The sequence below is a fragment of the Micromys minutus genome (assembly GCF_963924665.1).
Source record: "Micromys minutus genome assembly, chromosome: 19".
Classification (NCBI taxonomy): domain Eukaryota; kingdom Metazoa; phylum Chordata; class Mammalia; order Rodentia; family Muridae; genus Micromys; species Micromys minutus.
Genome location: NC_137954.1, coordinates 11,165,785 through 11,181,899, shown reverse-complemented (window position 1 = coordinate 11,181,899; position 16,115 = coordinate 11,165,785). Strand labels below are relative to the sequence as shown.

Below are 16,115 nucleotides of genomic sequence, written 5' to 3'. Positions count from 1 at the left end.
CAGACACCAATGTCTCTCAGTTAACTAAGGTGACTAAAAAAAATAAATAAATAACTATTCAGGAAGATGTGCCAGAAAGATTGCTGCTAGTTCCAGGCCAGCCTGAGCTACCTACTGCTATATCTCAGTGATAGATAAATGCATAAATACACAATTACAGGTTAAACCAGGCGTGGTGGCTCACACCTGTCAGCCAGCATTTGAGAGGTGGATGCAGGGGAATTTGGTTCAAGAACATCCTCAGTTAACATGGTGAGTTTGATGTTAGCCAGAAAGCTACATGCACCCTGCCTTTAAGCAAATCCACCCAAAATACATTCATAAACAAACCATGCATACATTCGAACATACAAATAAAAAGCAACGTGTGCCATTTAGGAAGGCAGACAGCTAGTGCAAGGCAAACAGATGGTGACAGGGACCGTGGACATGATCGAGGTGCATTCTATGCATACGTGAAAATGTCACGGTAAAATTTATTTCCCACAACTAATACAAACTAGTAAAAAAATTTAAAAATAATACTACACTTTAAAAACATGTACTTTAATCTGAGAGAAATAGCAAAGGAACGTTCCATCTAGGTGTGAAGGCAGTTCCTGTGGAAAAGTGGTGATTTTGTTGCCTACCCCTCCACCTAAAAAGGTGACTATAAATTTTCTAAGACCCAGGCACATGGCCGCTTCTCGATGAATTTAAGTTGTCTGGTGGCTTCATACCCCGTTGAGAAGAAAGGTTGTTTCTGGCTAAACCAACGTCGCTTTTTAACATCTTATTCTTAGAATTTAGTTTCTTGGTAAACTATTTCAGGCTAATTTCAGACGTTTATGATTGTTTTTCAGTTATGAGATTGAACCCAGGGCCTTTGGACATATCAGACAAACATTCTACCACTGAATTACAACCTCCTGGATATGGATTTTATTATGGTGTATGTATTGTGTATCCACTTCTGGTCTTTTGTATGCATAATAAAACTTCAGTGTGGAGAAAGAGAACATGTGGAAGTCAGAGGTCAGTGTTCTTCCACTTTAAGGTGGGATTGGGGTCTCAAACTCATGGCCCGCACGTGTGTGCAGGGAGCACCTTTACTGGCTGAGCCATCTCACCATCCCCGGGGAGATGTATTGGTCCACACTGTATGGAGCACACGTTCCCTTTGGCCTCAGGCTACAGGGGCACTGCTTTCTGTCCCCTAGTCTTCCTCTCCGTGAGGCACCTCGTTTTGTCTCCCCAGTCATAGTTCTTTCCGAGAACCAGAATTCATGAAAAATGACTGTTTACTACAAAATATCACAAAACGCTGCTTAGACTGGCACCATAAATCAAAAGTAAAATTCATAAGTTAGTTTGGGCAGGAACCATTATTTATCTCATGGATCTGAGGGAAAACAATTTCCAAGTTTCAAATGAATTCAGTTGCCAATAAATCTTCTGGATGCTACTTTTTTTTTTTTTTTTTTTTTTTTTTAGTAGCCTGGAGTTTAGTGACTTAAAAATATTTCCAGAATGCTGGGCTATATAATGGAGTTTATCAGACAAAAAGACTTAAGACATAAAAAGAATAAGAGAAAAAAGTACAGATATAAGCTGGATGTGGTAGTGCACACCTTTAATTCCGGCCTTCAAAAGGCAGCAGGCCAGTCTGTGAGCTACACAGGGAAACCCCTGTCTTGAAACACTCTTCCCCTAAAATTCAGAGAGACATTTTATTTAAGCACAATTTATTTAAGCATCTTGTTGTCTGTGATTATATGTGGTCTTGTTGACAGTGATTGGTTCTTGCCTCTCCCTTGTACCTGGCCTGTGTCCCTTGATCTCATCTGTTCCTGGTGGCGGATGGTCTGAGTGCCCGTTCTGCACTCAATGTCCTCCAACTGGGAATAGCCTGATGCTGGGTTACTGGTTCCCTGAACCAAGCTGGGGCGGGAGGGCGCACTTTCTGCACACTTGGCAGAGATCTCTCTGCAGAGATCTCTGTGCACCCTGGCTAGTCGGAACACCTTCTCACCAGGCCTGTCTCCCTGGATCTCCGCTGTTCCTGGTCAAGACTTAAGTATTCTCATACAGCATGTGCTTCCTCTAAATGACATTAACTTCTGCTTACCTACAGGTGGCAATCAACCTCTGACTGACTAGTTTTCAGTTTGAGATGAGTAGAATCTTCTGATTACTCAGTCCCCACTTTACCACATCCACCAGTGTGGTTCTTAGCATCTCCTTGTATAAAGCTCATTTATGGGGAAAGTGTTTTCTATAGACAACAAAAGTGTAAGTTAAAGATTGGTTTCAGAGCACCCACGTGGCAGCTCCCAACTGTCTGTAACTCTGATTTCAGAGGATCTGACACCCTCACACAGACATGCAGGCAGAACACAAAGGACAAAAATAAATAAGTAAACATGTAAATAAATAAAACTTAAAAGAGATTCGTTTATTTAGTTTATAGGGCTTCTTTTTAAATTATTTTTTTAGAGTTATTTATTTTATTTTATATGTCTTCGGACACACCTGAAGAGGGCATCAGCTCCTATTACAGATGGTTGTGAGCCACCATGTGGTTGCTGGGATTTGAACTCAGGACCTCTGGAAGAGCAGTCGCTGCTCTTAACCTCTGAGCCATCTCTCCAGCCCTTCTTTTTAAATTATGAGTATATGTGTGCGGGTGTGGGGGGGTGCCATGTGCATGAGCGAGTGCACGTGCCCACAGGGTAGGAAAAGGGTGTCAGATCCCCATAACTGAAGTTACACTTGGTTGTAAGCCACCCAATGTGGGTGAGAGCAATCTGTGCTTTTAACCACTGAGCCATCCCTTGGTAGCCCAAGTTGGCCTGGAACTTACTATGTAGACCAGGCTAGCCTAAAAAAAAAAAAAAAAAAAAAAAAAAAAAAAACCAAATCCCAGCAGTCTTCCTGCTGGGATCACAGGTGTGAGCTACTATGCCCAGCTACCTCTGCATCCTTTAAATCCTGGACGGCCTTTAATGGCTGCTCTTGCCTTGCCTTGCTCTGCCCTCTCCTCTCCCATGTTCATCTCCCCGAGGTTGAGCGCCTCTATCACTTACAGGTTGTTGCTTGGTCAGTTTCTTTTCTTTTTTTCTTTTTCTTTTACATTTTATTTATGAGTGGCATCTGATCCCATTGCAGATGGCTGTGAGCCACCACGTGGTTTCTGGGAATTGAACTCAGGACCTCTGGAATAGCATCCAGAGCTCTTAACCACTGAGCCACCTCTCCAGCCCCACTGTTTTTTTTTTTTAATTTATTAATTTTATTTATATATGTACATTGTCCCTGTCTTCAGACACACCAGAAGAGGTGTCTGATCCCATTCTAGATGGTTTTGAGCCACCATGCGGTTGCTGGGATTTGAACTCAGGACCTTTGGAAGAAGGGTCAGTGCTCTTACCCGCTGAGCCACCTCTCCAGCCCCACTGTTTTTATAACCAGTTGATGACTGTGCCCTTTCAGGGTCTGCACTATATTTTATATACTTTTCAGAGTCCTAATAAATGACTCAAAGTCTAAATGACAGTCTTTATATATGAGCATGAATGCATACTGCAAATACAGATATGAAAAAGATGGGCTGGGAGCCAGAGCTGTTTGTTATCTGACCGGTCTGAGACACAGCTCTGTGTGCCCCAGTTTTCCCTTCTGTTAGTCTCTCCATTTCGTGTTTGTATGCTCACATGTGCCCATGCACATGCAAGTGAAGGCAGTGGGCGGCGACCGACCTCTTCCCCAGTTGTTCCCCTCTTAATGTTTTTACAGAGTCTCTCACTGAGCCCAGAGCTAACCAATTTAGTTGGACCAGCTGGCAGTCAAGCCCTGGTCCCGTCTCCCTTTCCCCAGAGCTGGGATTACAGCACATAGCTGCTGTGTTGAGCCTTTTCATGTGCTAGATATCCAAATCCAGGCCCTCAGGACGCATAGGAAGCACTTTACCATCTAAGCGTCTCTGCAGCTTTTCTGAGTGTTAATTCTGAATGTTGTCAAAACCTGGAGTAAGGAGAGTAGGGAACTAGGAAAAGTGGATTGTGTTTTGTCTCTTAGAAATGTTGAACTGGTTTAACAAATCACTCAAATCTGTCTAAATTTTAGTAATAAAATGAATATTATACTGTTATTAAAATGAGCCCAGCGGTTAAGAGCACTGACTGTTCTTCCAGAGGTCCTGAGTTCAAATCCCAGCAACCACATGGTGGCTTACAGCCATCTGTAATAGAATCTGATGCCCTTTTCTGGTGTGCCTGAAGACATTGACAGTGTACTCACATATACAAAATAAAGAAATCTTAAAAAAAAAAAAAAATTAACCCACAAAGGACTAGAGAGATGGCTCACCAGTAAAGAGTACTTCCTGCTTTGGCAGAGTTTGGTTTCCAGGACCCATATAGTGACTTCCAACTATATGTCTGTAATGACAGTTCCAAGACATCTAATGCCCTCCTTGGGCACCAAGCACACATGTAATGCACATATATACATGCAGACAGATCTTTGATATATGTGTCAAAGACAAATAAGCCGGAGAACACATACATTAAAAAAAACTCATTATTTATATTTTCTTTTTGGTGTATTGGTGTTTTCCCTGCATGCGTCTGTGTGAGGGCATCAGATGCCTTGGAACTGGAGTTATAGACAGTTGTTAGCTGCCATGTGGGTGCTGGGCATTGAACCTGGGTCCTCTAGAAGAGCAGTCAGTGCTCTTAACTGCTGGGCCACCTCTCCAGCACCCTCTCCACCTGTGATTTTCAGCTACCCTTTCTTTTTCCTTTTGAGGTCAGAGTCTAACTAATAGGAGATCTAGGTTTGCTATCACACTACTGAATTTTGATTTTTAGTGCTTGGGTTTGGGATTTTATTGTTTGTTTTCTGCGCTCTGGAACATCACACTTGCTAGGCAGGCTCTTTGCCACTGAGCTTACACTCCCAGCCTGGGAAACCTGCCCCCACACTTTTACCTCACACCCTCTCTGTTACTGCTACTCAGTTAAAATAATTATAGTTTGAAACTTCTCCAAGGAAATATATTTCCTTCCTCCCCTCCTATTCTCTCTGGAATGTATGTGTTTGCGGTGGTGCTGAGGAGCCTTCCTTGTCTCCTGCAGTCCTTGCAACACCACCCCTCACCCCGGCCCCCAACTCAAGCTCCAAGTTAGAGTAGATGAAGAACATAGCCTGAGTTATCAATACTCCATCCCTCCTTTCCCACTATCCTCTTCCTCTTCCCCCCTGCCCTCTCCTTTTCTTCCTCCTCCTTCTTCAGAGACTCACTATGTGAACTAAGCTAGCCTCCAGTTTGTAGCCGATGTATGTGACCCTCCCAATCTCCTACCCCTGCCTCAGGAATGCTATCCAGCTGTGTATCCAGCTGTGTATCCAGCTGTGTATCCAGCTGCTCAATCATCCCCACCCCAACCCCCTTTGAGACAAAGTCTTGCTGTATAATCTAGGCTTGTCTCAAACTTGTGATCCTCTTCCTTCAGCCTTCCTTAATGGTATTCTTATAGGTCAGCCACATACAGCTTTTGCTTTGTACCATGAAAGATGAACTCCGTATATTTGGCAAACCATTTGATCTTCACTTCACTAGTAAACTAGGCGAGTTGCCATCCCTGTTTTACAGGTGAGGAAGTCAAGGCACATAGTGTTGGGATTCTGTAAACCCCACCCCTCAGTTACCTAGCAACAGCAAGGTATACCCCACCCCTCAGTTACCCAGCAGGGGCCAGGTATGCTCCACCCCAGTGACCTGACACTATAAAAGGAGCTGCTTGACCCCTCCTCTTCTCTTGCTCTTGTGCTTTTGCAGCCTTGCTCTCCCACCCCTACCCCTCCTCTTCCCTTCCCTTCCCCCCTCTCCCTCCACGTGCTCATGGCTGGCCTCTACTCCTCTCCCTCCCTCTCTCTCTCTCTCTCTCTCTCTCTCTCTCTCTCTCTCTCTCTCTCTCTCTGCCTCTACCACCCTTTTAACTCTCCCATGACCTGAATAAACTCTATTCTGTACTATACTGTTGTGTGGCTGGTCCCTCAGGGGGAAGGGATTCCCAACATGGACCCCCCCAGAGGCATCCCCCTTGCCCTCAGGCCTCACCGCACCTCCATGGGCCATATGCCCCCCACTCTCTTCATCCTTCCCCTAACATTGGTGCCGTGACTCAGATCGTCATCTTTTCACAACATTGGTGCCCTGTGACTTTCCTTTCAGTGACTTTCCCTTTCATTGGTGCCCCATCATCTTTTCCTTACACATAGGTTAAAATGACTCAAGTCAAGGTCACAAGGACACGTGCAGAAGCTGAAATTAGGCTCCACACACATCTGAAGTCCTTGTCACTACCGTATCTATGAGCCACCACTCTGCCCTTGTGTCAGTTGCTACTGCATAACCAAACATTCCAAATGTTCTGACTCGGGGAAGCGAGGCATGTCTGGGAGACTGGTCAGGGATTCAGACACGGCTTGACAAAGCTGGCTTTTGTTTTTTTGTTTTTCTGGATCACTCGCCATTAGCTGGTGACTGGGTCAGTGCAGAAGGTCTCAGAAGGCTCCAGTGCCATACCTGACACCGCGTGGATCCTCCCTATGTCCTCCCTCTTCAAACTGCTTCTTGTTTATTTAAAACATGGTGTCTTCATTAGGGTTTTACTGCTGTGAACAGACACCATGACCAAGGCAACTCTTATAAAAGGACAACATTTATTTGGGGCTGGCTTACAGGTTCCGTGTTTCAGTCCTTTATCATCATGGCGGGAAGCATGGCAGTGTGCAGGCAGGCAGACATGGTGTTGGAGGAGCTGAGAGTCCTACATCCTGTTCTAAAGGCAACCAGGAGAAGACTGACTACCAGGCAGCTAGGAGGGTCACCCCAAAGTAACACATTTCCTCCAACTTGGTCACACCTAGTCCAACAAGGCCACACCTCCTAATAGTGCTACTCCCTGGACCAAGCATGTCCAGACCACCACCCAAAGTGAGGCTTCTTTAGAAAAAGGCCAATGGGGATCAAAACCGGGGCAACAGACAAGCTCTGTGTCACTGAGCTGCTGAATCTTCTTCACGTTTGACAGTTTTGAAGTGGGGTGGGGCAGAGCATATCTCTAATCTCAGCACTCAGGAGAAAGGAGCCAGAGGACCAGGAAGTCAAGGCCAATCTTGGTTCCACTGACAATTTGAGGCCACCCTGGGCTATATGAGGCCCAGTCTTAGAGTCTTAGAGAACCAAAACCCAAAGCAAACCAAAGCCAACAAATAGATCCTCAAAAGAAAGGGTTTTTTTTCTTGTTTGTTTGTTTTTAAAACAGACGATTAAGTCAAAGTCCGTTCTTCCGACACTTCTGTTCCCATCCTCCACTCAGGGGGTAGCCATCTTTTTTGTAAGTTTTATTTTATTTTGTGTGTATCACTGTATATGAATGCCATGTATGTGAAGGCCTGAAGAGGCAGCTGTGAGTTGTTCCAGGTGGGTGCTTGTAGCTACATTTGGATCCTCTGCAAGAGCATCTCTTTACTGAGTATCTCCCTAGTCCTAATATCCTTTTTTGGTAATATTTTAAACTATTGTATGTATACAGTGTATTTTGATCATATCCACCCTTGCTTCTCTCAACTTCCCTTGGGCCTCATCCCAACTGCATATATATATATATATATATATATATATATATATATATATATATATATATATATACACACACACACACACACATATACACACACATCTGTATGTATGTATATGATGTGTACACATATGTGTATTGTGTATATGTATATGTATGCCCACTGAGTCCAGCTAGTGCTGCTCTTATGGGCATGGAGCTTTTCACTAGAGAATGGGCAACCTACCAGTGGTGGCTATGTCCCCAAATAAAAATAACTCTCTTTCCCTCAACAGCCATCACCTTCCAATGAATCTTAGGCTAGGGGTGGAGCCTTATGTGCTCCTCCCCCACCTGTGCTAAAATTCGGTTTTGATCACATGCAGTGAACCACCGCTACTGTGCGTTCATGGACGCAGACACGTGTCTAGGAGAACCTTTCCCAGCGCTCCTCCCCATCCTTACAGGGCAGATGGCGACGTCGCCATCCCACTTAGAGTGAGCCTTCAACTGTTATTTGTCCTCAGCGTCTGGACAACTGCTCCTCGGTGCAGAGAGAAGCTTCTCTTATCCAAGAGATCCCACTAATCTAGGGACACAAACACAAGTACCTAGAAGGCAGGTTTTTGGCAATCAGAAAAACAACGGTAGTAGATTTCCCTTAGGGCCTATGACCTTTGCAGCTATGGGCTTTATAGTATGTAAATGAACTTCCGCCATTGGAGCAGGTCAAACCAGAAAGCAGCTGGTTACACCCTAAACAGCAAGGCCACCACTACTCCAGAGACTTAGCTTGCCTGGCGAGTCTGCATTGTAGCATGCTCGCCTAGTGGTGAGTGGGAACATTGATATCTTTTCCCCTGAAGTGGCCTGCACATAAATAAAATAGTCCTGGTGCTGTGAGAACTAGGTGCTAGAGAATAAGTTCCTGATGAATTCCACATTCAACAACATTTCTTGTGATGAAAGTGTACGGTGTCTTCAACCATAGTGCCTTACCATCTGGTTTCTTCGAGTGGGCAACCAAGAGCAGTGCCCACAGTCAGGTTGTTTTGGGGTGTTTTGGGGGACACTCTTAAACCTATTCTTTCAGAGCTAAGACATAGACTTTATAAGGCTAAATGTGATATTCATCCCTCTGTGTATTCCGAAAGGCCACATGAGCGGCATATAATTGGTAAAATAACACAACTAAGCATCTAGCTACACAGAGAAACAACAAAAGAAAAGAAAATAGAGGTAGATCGTTAGGTTGCACAGGAGGCAAGGAAGAAGAAAAATTACTAAAAACAAAACGACATAGACTTATTTTATTGAGGAGAAAGAATGAGGAGTTGAATTGATTTTGAAAAAAGTAGGTGAGTCTCTAAGTGGATTAGGAGGATGATGCCTTAATTCAGGGAGCAGGGTTGGCTTGAGAGGACATGTTTCCAGGACAGGAAGAGGAAGCCATTGATTGCAGGTGGATATTTTGGCAGCAGTTAGGGGAAACGAAGGCAGTTCACCTCTGGAAGTCTCAGAACTGGAGATGAAGAAAATTAATTTTTATTTTTATAGGAGGTGAGCAAGATAGAGCTCAGTAAGGGATTAAGAGCACATGGGGTGGGGTTACCCAAGGAGAGAACTCGGAGATCATGTACTAGTGTATAAATGACTGGTTCAGGCTCCAAAATAAAGTTCGGCCACATGGATGTCTCAGCCCGAAGCTGTGTGACCATCCTGAGAGGAGTGAAGCTACTCCAAGGAGAGACACATGTGCCCCTCCTTTTGACTAACAGAATAATGGTCCCAAAGAATTAGAATTTCTTCAAGAAGGAAAAGATTGGGGTTCCCGGTGCAAACCAGCGGGCGGGCTTGTTTCTTAGTTCTGATAACTTGTCAGTTCTCTTGGCAGAACCAATCAAGATGTGTTTACCATGGGCAGGATCACACCAGAAGCCTTCTATTTAAACCTCATGTTAGGACACCAAAGGTAGACGTGGGGCGTTACTGGACCAGACCCTTTATTCTTCCTAGTGCAGCCTCATTGAATACATCTCTTTCCCTGTTGTCTTTTTTTAGTTGTGTAGTAGCTTCTTAGAGGGGGTCTATAGCCCAGGCTCCATTAACTGCAGGACATCTCTGGTTTGTACCATTTGGTGGCGCCATTCTCAAGGCTGTAGTACATTTTTCTGCTCTGGCACTGAAGTTGATAAGGCTTTGGTGAGGGCCTCAGAGTTGGAGGAACCAGTTGGGGCATTATACGCAGGAGCATTAGATTCGGGGAATATATCTATCTTTAAATGGGAGTACACTGTAGGTTCAGCGACGCACACTCTGTAGCAGCAGATTTTTCTCTTGCTTGTGCTCCAAAAGCAGCTGTTACAGAAAATGTTCAAAGGAGGACTTGGGGGTGCAGCGGGAGGGTTAAGACCGTGGCAAGTGTGGATTGTTGTGAGACCGTGAAGCAAACAAAACAATTTTAACGTTGTGTATCGAAGAGCCCGGAGGAAATAATTTCTTCCTACCTCACCCTTACTCTACCGTTTGGGGTGGACACGCGGCAGACGCACATTCGGGAAGAGATGACGTCATGGGGAGGGAAGGAAGCTATCATCACTAGGGAATAATCCATGAAAATGCAGCTTAAAGAGAGTTCGTATTTCCACTTTTGTTATTTTTCTTGAGACAGGGTCTTAAGGCTGGCCTCGGATTCCTGATTCTGCTATCTTCATTTTACAAACCTTGGGATTACTAAAGACGTGTGCAGTCATGTCCTAAGAGGTAAGATTTTTCTCTTTATCTCTCGCAGTTTGGGGAGGTAACAAAACTTGCAGCAGCCTCCATCCTCAAAGCACGGCCTATCGTTACCATGGAAACGCTCATGGCGCTAGGTCGGTTCCCCAAGTCTTTCGGTTGGTTGCTTCTACACTGCGCCCTAGGACAATTGGTTCTGCCCTGACTTGCCTGCAGTTGCTGTTGCGTTCGGAGCAATCTTGATCCCTATCGGACACCGTCACGGGCTCTTGCCTAGCCCTCCCTATTCTGCGGGCCTGACTCTCCAGCCCGCCCGCCGGAGGCCCCGCCCCTACCTGGAGGCCCCGCCCCCGTGAATCAGCTGATCTCGCGTACCCGCGGTGCAGTCGGGCTCGCGCCGGGCGAGGAGCGCGGAGCTGCGGGAGCGTCAGGTGAGCCCGCGCGGGTCCGGGCGGTCCTCGGGTTCGAAGGCGGGTCGGCGGAGGTGTGGGAGCGCGCTGGGCTGGCCTGCGGGGACGGCGCCTGCCCGTGGAAGAGCTTCGGACGTGGTGGCTCGGCCCCGGTCCCACCCTCCCGGTCTCGGCGCCACTGCCGAGGTCCGAGCTGTGTGGCATTCCTTCGGGTCCCCTCTTCCCGCTTCCACCCACGCTGCTTTCCGCCCATTCATTCAGAGGGTTTTTTGAACGTCCACACTGGGCGCCCAGTCTTGCCAGCTGGGCGCCCAAGTGAACCTTGCTGAGTGTCCTAGGTGGGTTTGCCCCAGGATGCAAATCGCGGTAAAAAGTGAAGGGGGGGGGGGGCAGATACTGGTTTGAAACAAGGTTTGCGGAAAATGAAAAGGACTTTGGTATTGGTCAATGGCAGTTTGGCCAAATCCCTTAATATATCAAGTGACCCATCAAAGGAGAGAATAAGCTTCGTGGAGACCGGGAAGAACACAGGAGCAATCTTAAGAAAATGGTCCTCACGTTGATGTTGGCCCTCCAGGCAACAGGGCTGTTTGCAGACAAGCAACTGTAGACTTGTAGAAGCAAGCTACTGTTGTATTTCTGTGGTTACCAAAGAGGAAAACCACACTGGTTGAATTGGGGTGGTGAAGAAAAGCGTTTTCTTGCAGGTTAACTGACTGCTGTACCCAAATTAAGGTTCTTACTTTATTGTTCTTAGAGTTGTACCTGTTCTTTAAATGGCGGTCAAGGATAAACTTGTGTGTGTGATGTAGGTTTATTCGGAGCAGGTAAGAAAATGCAACAAAGTTGTAAGTCATACTTTTTTGTTTTTCTCATATACATGTGTGTACTAGGGTTCTCTAGACTCATGGAATGTATGGAATGTCTATATTAAGGGGATTTATAGTAATGACTTACAGTCTGCAGTCCAACTAACCCAACAATGGGCAGCTGTGAATGGTCCAAGAACCTGATAGTTGCTCTGTCCCATGAGGGTAGTTGTTTCTGCTGGTCTTCTGAATAAGCTGGAATCCTAAAGAAGTAGGTTCCAACAGATGTGCTGGCAAGTAAGTACAAGCAGGCTGAGAGAGCCTTCCTTCTTCCAGTGTCCCCATGTAGACCTCTAGCAGAAGGTGTGGCCCAGATTTGGAATTTGCTTCATCCCAGGCTGGCCTTGAACTCAGATCTGCTTGCCTCAGTCTCCCAGGATTAAAGGCTTGTACTACCTTGCCTAGCCCTGAGCTTTTCATGGCCTCAAGATCTGTATGTTTCATGTCAAGATCTGGGTCAGAAGCTTGCATATTCTGGCTTTAAGATCTGGATCACAGGTGAACCCTCCATTTCTGGGTTGTAGTTCATTCCAGATGTAGTCAAGTTGACAACTAGGAATAGCCATCACAGTGTGTTAGGTAGTGAGATCAGTGAAAATTTGCTGGTTATTTTACATTTTTGATTCATTAACTCACTGTGTAGCCCAGTCTGGTTTACCATAGTGATATGGGTCCCAGGCTTTGGATCTAGAAATACCTTGAACACATCTTTCTTTGATCCTCTTTGCCTCAGTTTCCTTATCTCTACACTGGGCTTTTCTGGTATTAGTACTTACAGTATGGTTTATGTATCATTCATTACTATGCTTGGACCCTGGGGTGACTCATATATATTAACTCTTTATTGTTACTACTTTTTTTTGGTATATCAGGAACCAGGCTACATAGTGACCTTTTGTTTTTTAAAAGCAGGAAAGATATTTTGAATGAAGCAGAGTTGGGTTTATTAAAAGGTTATGACAGTTTTAAGCACTGGCATGAAGTGAGCAGGGAGGGTGACAGGTAAGGTGGTGGGAGGCACCCTCACAAGGCACAAGCTTCTCTGCCCAGTCAGCAGTAGGTAGGAGGACCCTCCAGGGACACAGGCTTCCCAGTTGTCAGTCTCTGATAGAACAACCATGTTCATTTCAGAAATATCCTTACAATTTGTATTTAGAAGAAAAAATGATTTTAAGCTTATCTCTCGTAGCTTTGGTATTTCATAAAGGCATTTCAATATGAGAAATCCTGATATAATCTTCACCTCGTTAAAATTTATGACTTCATGGATTATGGCTAGTATTGGCAGATTTGGAGTTCATAGTCCAAAAGCTGTTTCATATTGTTAAAATTGGAAAGCATAGGCCAGGGAGGTGGCTCGGCAGGTAAAGGTACTTGTCACCAAGCCTGATGACTTTAGTTAAGTTCCTGAAACTCACGATAAAAGAACTGAACTGACTGCCCTGAGTTGACCTCTGACCTCCAGAGGCTTGCATAGACACACACAATAATAAATAAATAAGTGTAATAATTTTTTTTTGAAAACATAGTAGTCTATAGTAGTATTAGACAGGTAATTTGGGAAGAAATATTACATAATGTTCAGAAACTACATTTATTTATTTTTGAGCTAAGGTCTTGGTTTGTAGTTTGGACCAGTGTTGAATTTTCAATCCTCCTGCTTCAGCTTCTGGACTGCTGGGATTACAGGTGTGTCCCACCACACATACCCCACTTTGGCTGTTGGATTGTCTTTACTTCTTTAAGTGAAGAAGACTAGTGAGAATATTGCTGGAGTTCTGATTTTAGTTTCTGTGTGATCAGCTGAGTCTAAAACAAGTAGTCTGAGGCCTCTTCCAAACATGCCATACAGTGGAGTAGTCAGGGTTGGCCTTGAACTCTTGGTTCTGTTGCCTCTGTCTTTGGAATATTGGGATTACAGGCCTACATTCATCCATGTCACATTCCTTCTAACAGTTATTTCTAAACGACGGCAGCAGCCTGTAAGAGCTTTCTATAGTTCTTTTTAATGAAGCAGAGGCGATGTTGGAGAGAAGTGTGTTTTCTTTTGTGAGAGGGTCTGTCCTGTCCTCTGTTTCTGTGATAAGCACCATGGCCAAATGCCATTTGAGGAGAAGAGGGTTTATGTGGTTCACATCACCCCATCACTTGAGGGAAGTCAGGGCAGGAATGCAGTCAGGAGCCTGGTCAGCACTGGTGGCTTGGGCAGGTGCAGGCCTGTGACCCCAACACTCCAGGGGCAGAAGGACCAAGAGTTCAGGGCCAGGAGGAGCCTTGGAGGAAAGCTACTTACTGACTTGCCTTTAGGCTCACTCACCCTCTGCTACCTTTCTTACACCATCCAGATCCATTTGCCTAGGGCTGGCACCTCCCACAAAACCCAACCAGTTCAAGTCTCAGTCTGTTACCCAGGCTAGCCTGGAACTCACTCTGTAGTTTAAGATGGTCTCAGTCTCTCAGGGCTGGATTGTAGGCATGAACCACCACACCCTGCTTTTTTGAGACTAGGTTTCTCTGTCCTGGCTGTCCTGGAAATTGTTCTGTGTTGGCCTGGAATTCAGGGATCTGTCTGCCTCTACCTCCTGAGTGCTGGGATTAAAGCCGTGCCTGCCTTCAAGAAAGGATTTTAGTGGAGAATCAGGTACTGGTGTTGAGAGATATCTTAGTGAGTTCAAGGCCAGCCTGGTCTACAGGGTGTGAGTTACAGTACAGCCTGGTCTACATAGTGAAGCAGGGCAACCTGGTCTATCGACACAGTGAGTTGCAGGACAGCTAGAACTATGTTGTGAGACCCTCCCTGCCCCTGTACTCTCTCAACAAAAAAGAAAGAAAACAGCTTTTCACAGTGATGTCTGCTTGCAATCCCAGCACTCCAGAGACCTAGTCAGGAGATTTCAAGTGGGCGGACAGGGCAACATAGTTCTAGGCCAGCCTAGAATTGTGGGTTGAGTTACAGAGTAAGAAGGGTTGTGTTTAAGTGGGGTGCGTGTGTGTAGGCAGGATAGAGGTCATCTGCTGTCTGTCTGTCTGTCTGTCTATCTATCTATCTGCTAACCCCTTCATGCCTCCTCAGACATGCAGCTGAGCCGACTTCTACCCGAGTATTGGGGATACTGAACAGTCTCCCCAGCCTGGTGTTTCTTTTTTAGGAGACTTTTATTTTCTGTTTCTCTCTCCCAATAATGACCAACCAAACAATTTGTTTTTTAAGTAATAAAAAGTGTCAGCTCTTATGTCAGGCCTTAAGAGAATATCAGTGAGCCGAAACAAGGTATGAGGTGGTTCTTTATGGTGTTGCGCTCACTTTCCTGTCTGGTCCACTCGTCTCCGGGACATAGGATGGTGATCTGTTTAGCTTGTGCCCTTTGTTTGATTTTGCTTTTGCTTTGTTTTTTGATATGTAGTTCAGGCTGGCCTAGACTCACCATCTTCTCGTCCCAGCCTTCTGTGTGATGGGACTATAAGCATGCAGCACTCTGCCTGACTAAAAATTAAAATAATAATAATAAAAAAATCAGTAAGTTATTGAGAAATTTTGAGTGATTATATAATTCTTTTAAATTTGAAGAAGATATGCAGGTTTTGTTTGTTTGTTTGTTGCTTTGTGTTTTCCAATTCTCACAATTAAGACGGGATTTTTGGGCAGTTCATTTTGCGGCCAGTGAGTTATACAGTTGAGTCAAGTTTTCAACTTAAATTTGGGGCAGTTTTCCGAACAGAGGTAACAAGACTGATGATAGAACACTTTATAACGTCAGTGAAGTAGAACAATCCAGCTGCACTCCCGGAAAACAGGCTAGCTGGTTGTTCACGCAGCTGAGTGTACTTTTCCCCTGGTAAAAGGAGTGAACTGGGTCTGTACTTACACAAAGGACATTATCTTTAGTGAAAGAAGCCAGTGCCAGAGGGTATTTACCTACAGTAAGGCTTGTTCCTCGTCAGCTGGGATCAGTAGCTTTGTTGATGTGTATGTGTACAGCTAAGGGATGTACAGCTAAGAGAGTGAACAGCAAGCTGTGCTGTGCAAACCGAACTGTAGGGTTGTATTTATAGAGTCGGCAGCTCCATGTGAACCTTCCTGGGCAGTGGCACACACCTCTAACCTAGCTCCTGGGAGGTGTGGACAAGAGTCGCAAGCTGAGACCATCCTCGGTGGTGGGGTGAAGCAAGCTTGAAATATTTTATTATCTGTTATAGGCTTGATAATTTATTTTTATAAGTGACTAAGATGGTTTGGTGGAACTGCACTTTTTTTTTTTTACCCCAGGGCTCTTTTCCTGTGTACATTATTTTGCTTGTAGCTTTAAAGTAGTAGAGTCTGAAACAGCTCTTGTCTCCTGCAGAGGGACAGCAGTGTGCCTGGCAGCTCCTGTCTGCAGAACAGTTCTGCAGAGAGGAAACAGACTCTGTCCTGGGAAATGCCTTCTCCAGGACATAAGGAGTGAGGCCTGTTTTAAAGGCTGCAGGGAAGTGGGAATGGTAGGGATTCTTGG

The 16,115-nt window shown here is 45.2% G+C and overlaps 1 protein-coding gene across 3 annotated transcripts in view; it reads left to right on the top strand.

Annotated features, from left to right (window-relative positions):
- Positions 1 to 10,250: 10,250 nt before the first annotated feature.
- The window catches only part of ALS2 (alsin Rho guanine nucleotide exchange factor ALS2), a 64,559-nt gene continuing 58,694 nt past the window's right edge, over positions 10,251 to 16,115 (top strand). For 2 of the 3 annotated variants that reach the window (XM_080932709.1, XM_080932707.1), the window contains exon 1: positions 10,720 to 10,774. The gene's annotated coding sequence lies outside the window, so the exon portion shown is untranslated. Of the gene's footprint in view, positions 10,371 to 10,719; positions 10,775 to 16,115 lie in introns of those variants that run through there. The other variant, XM_080932708.1, reaches the window with a different exon arrangement.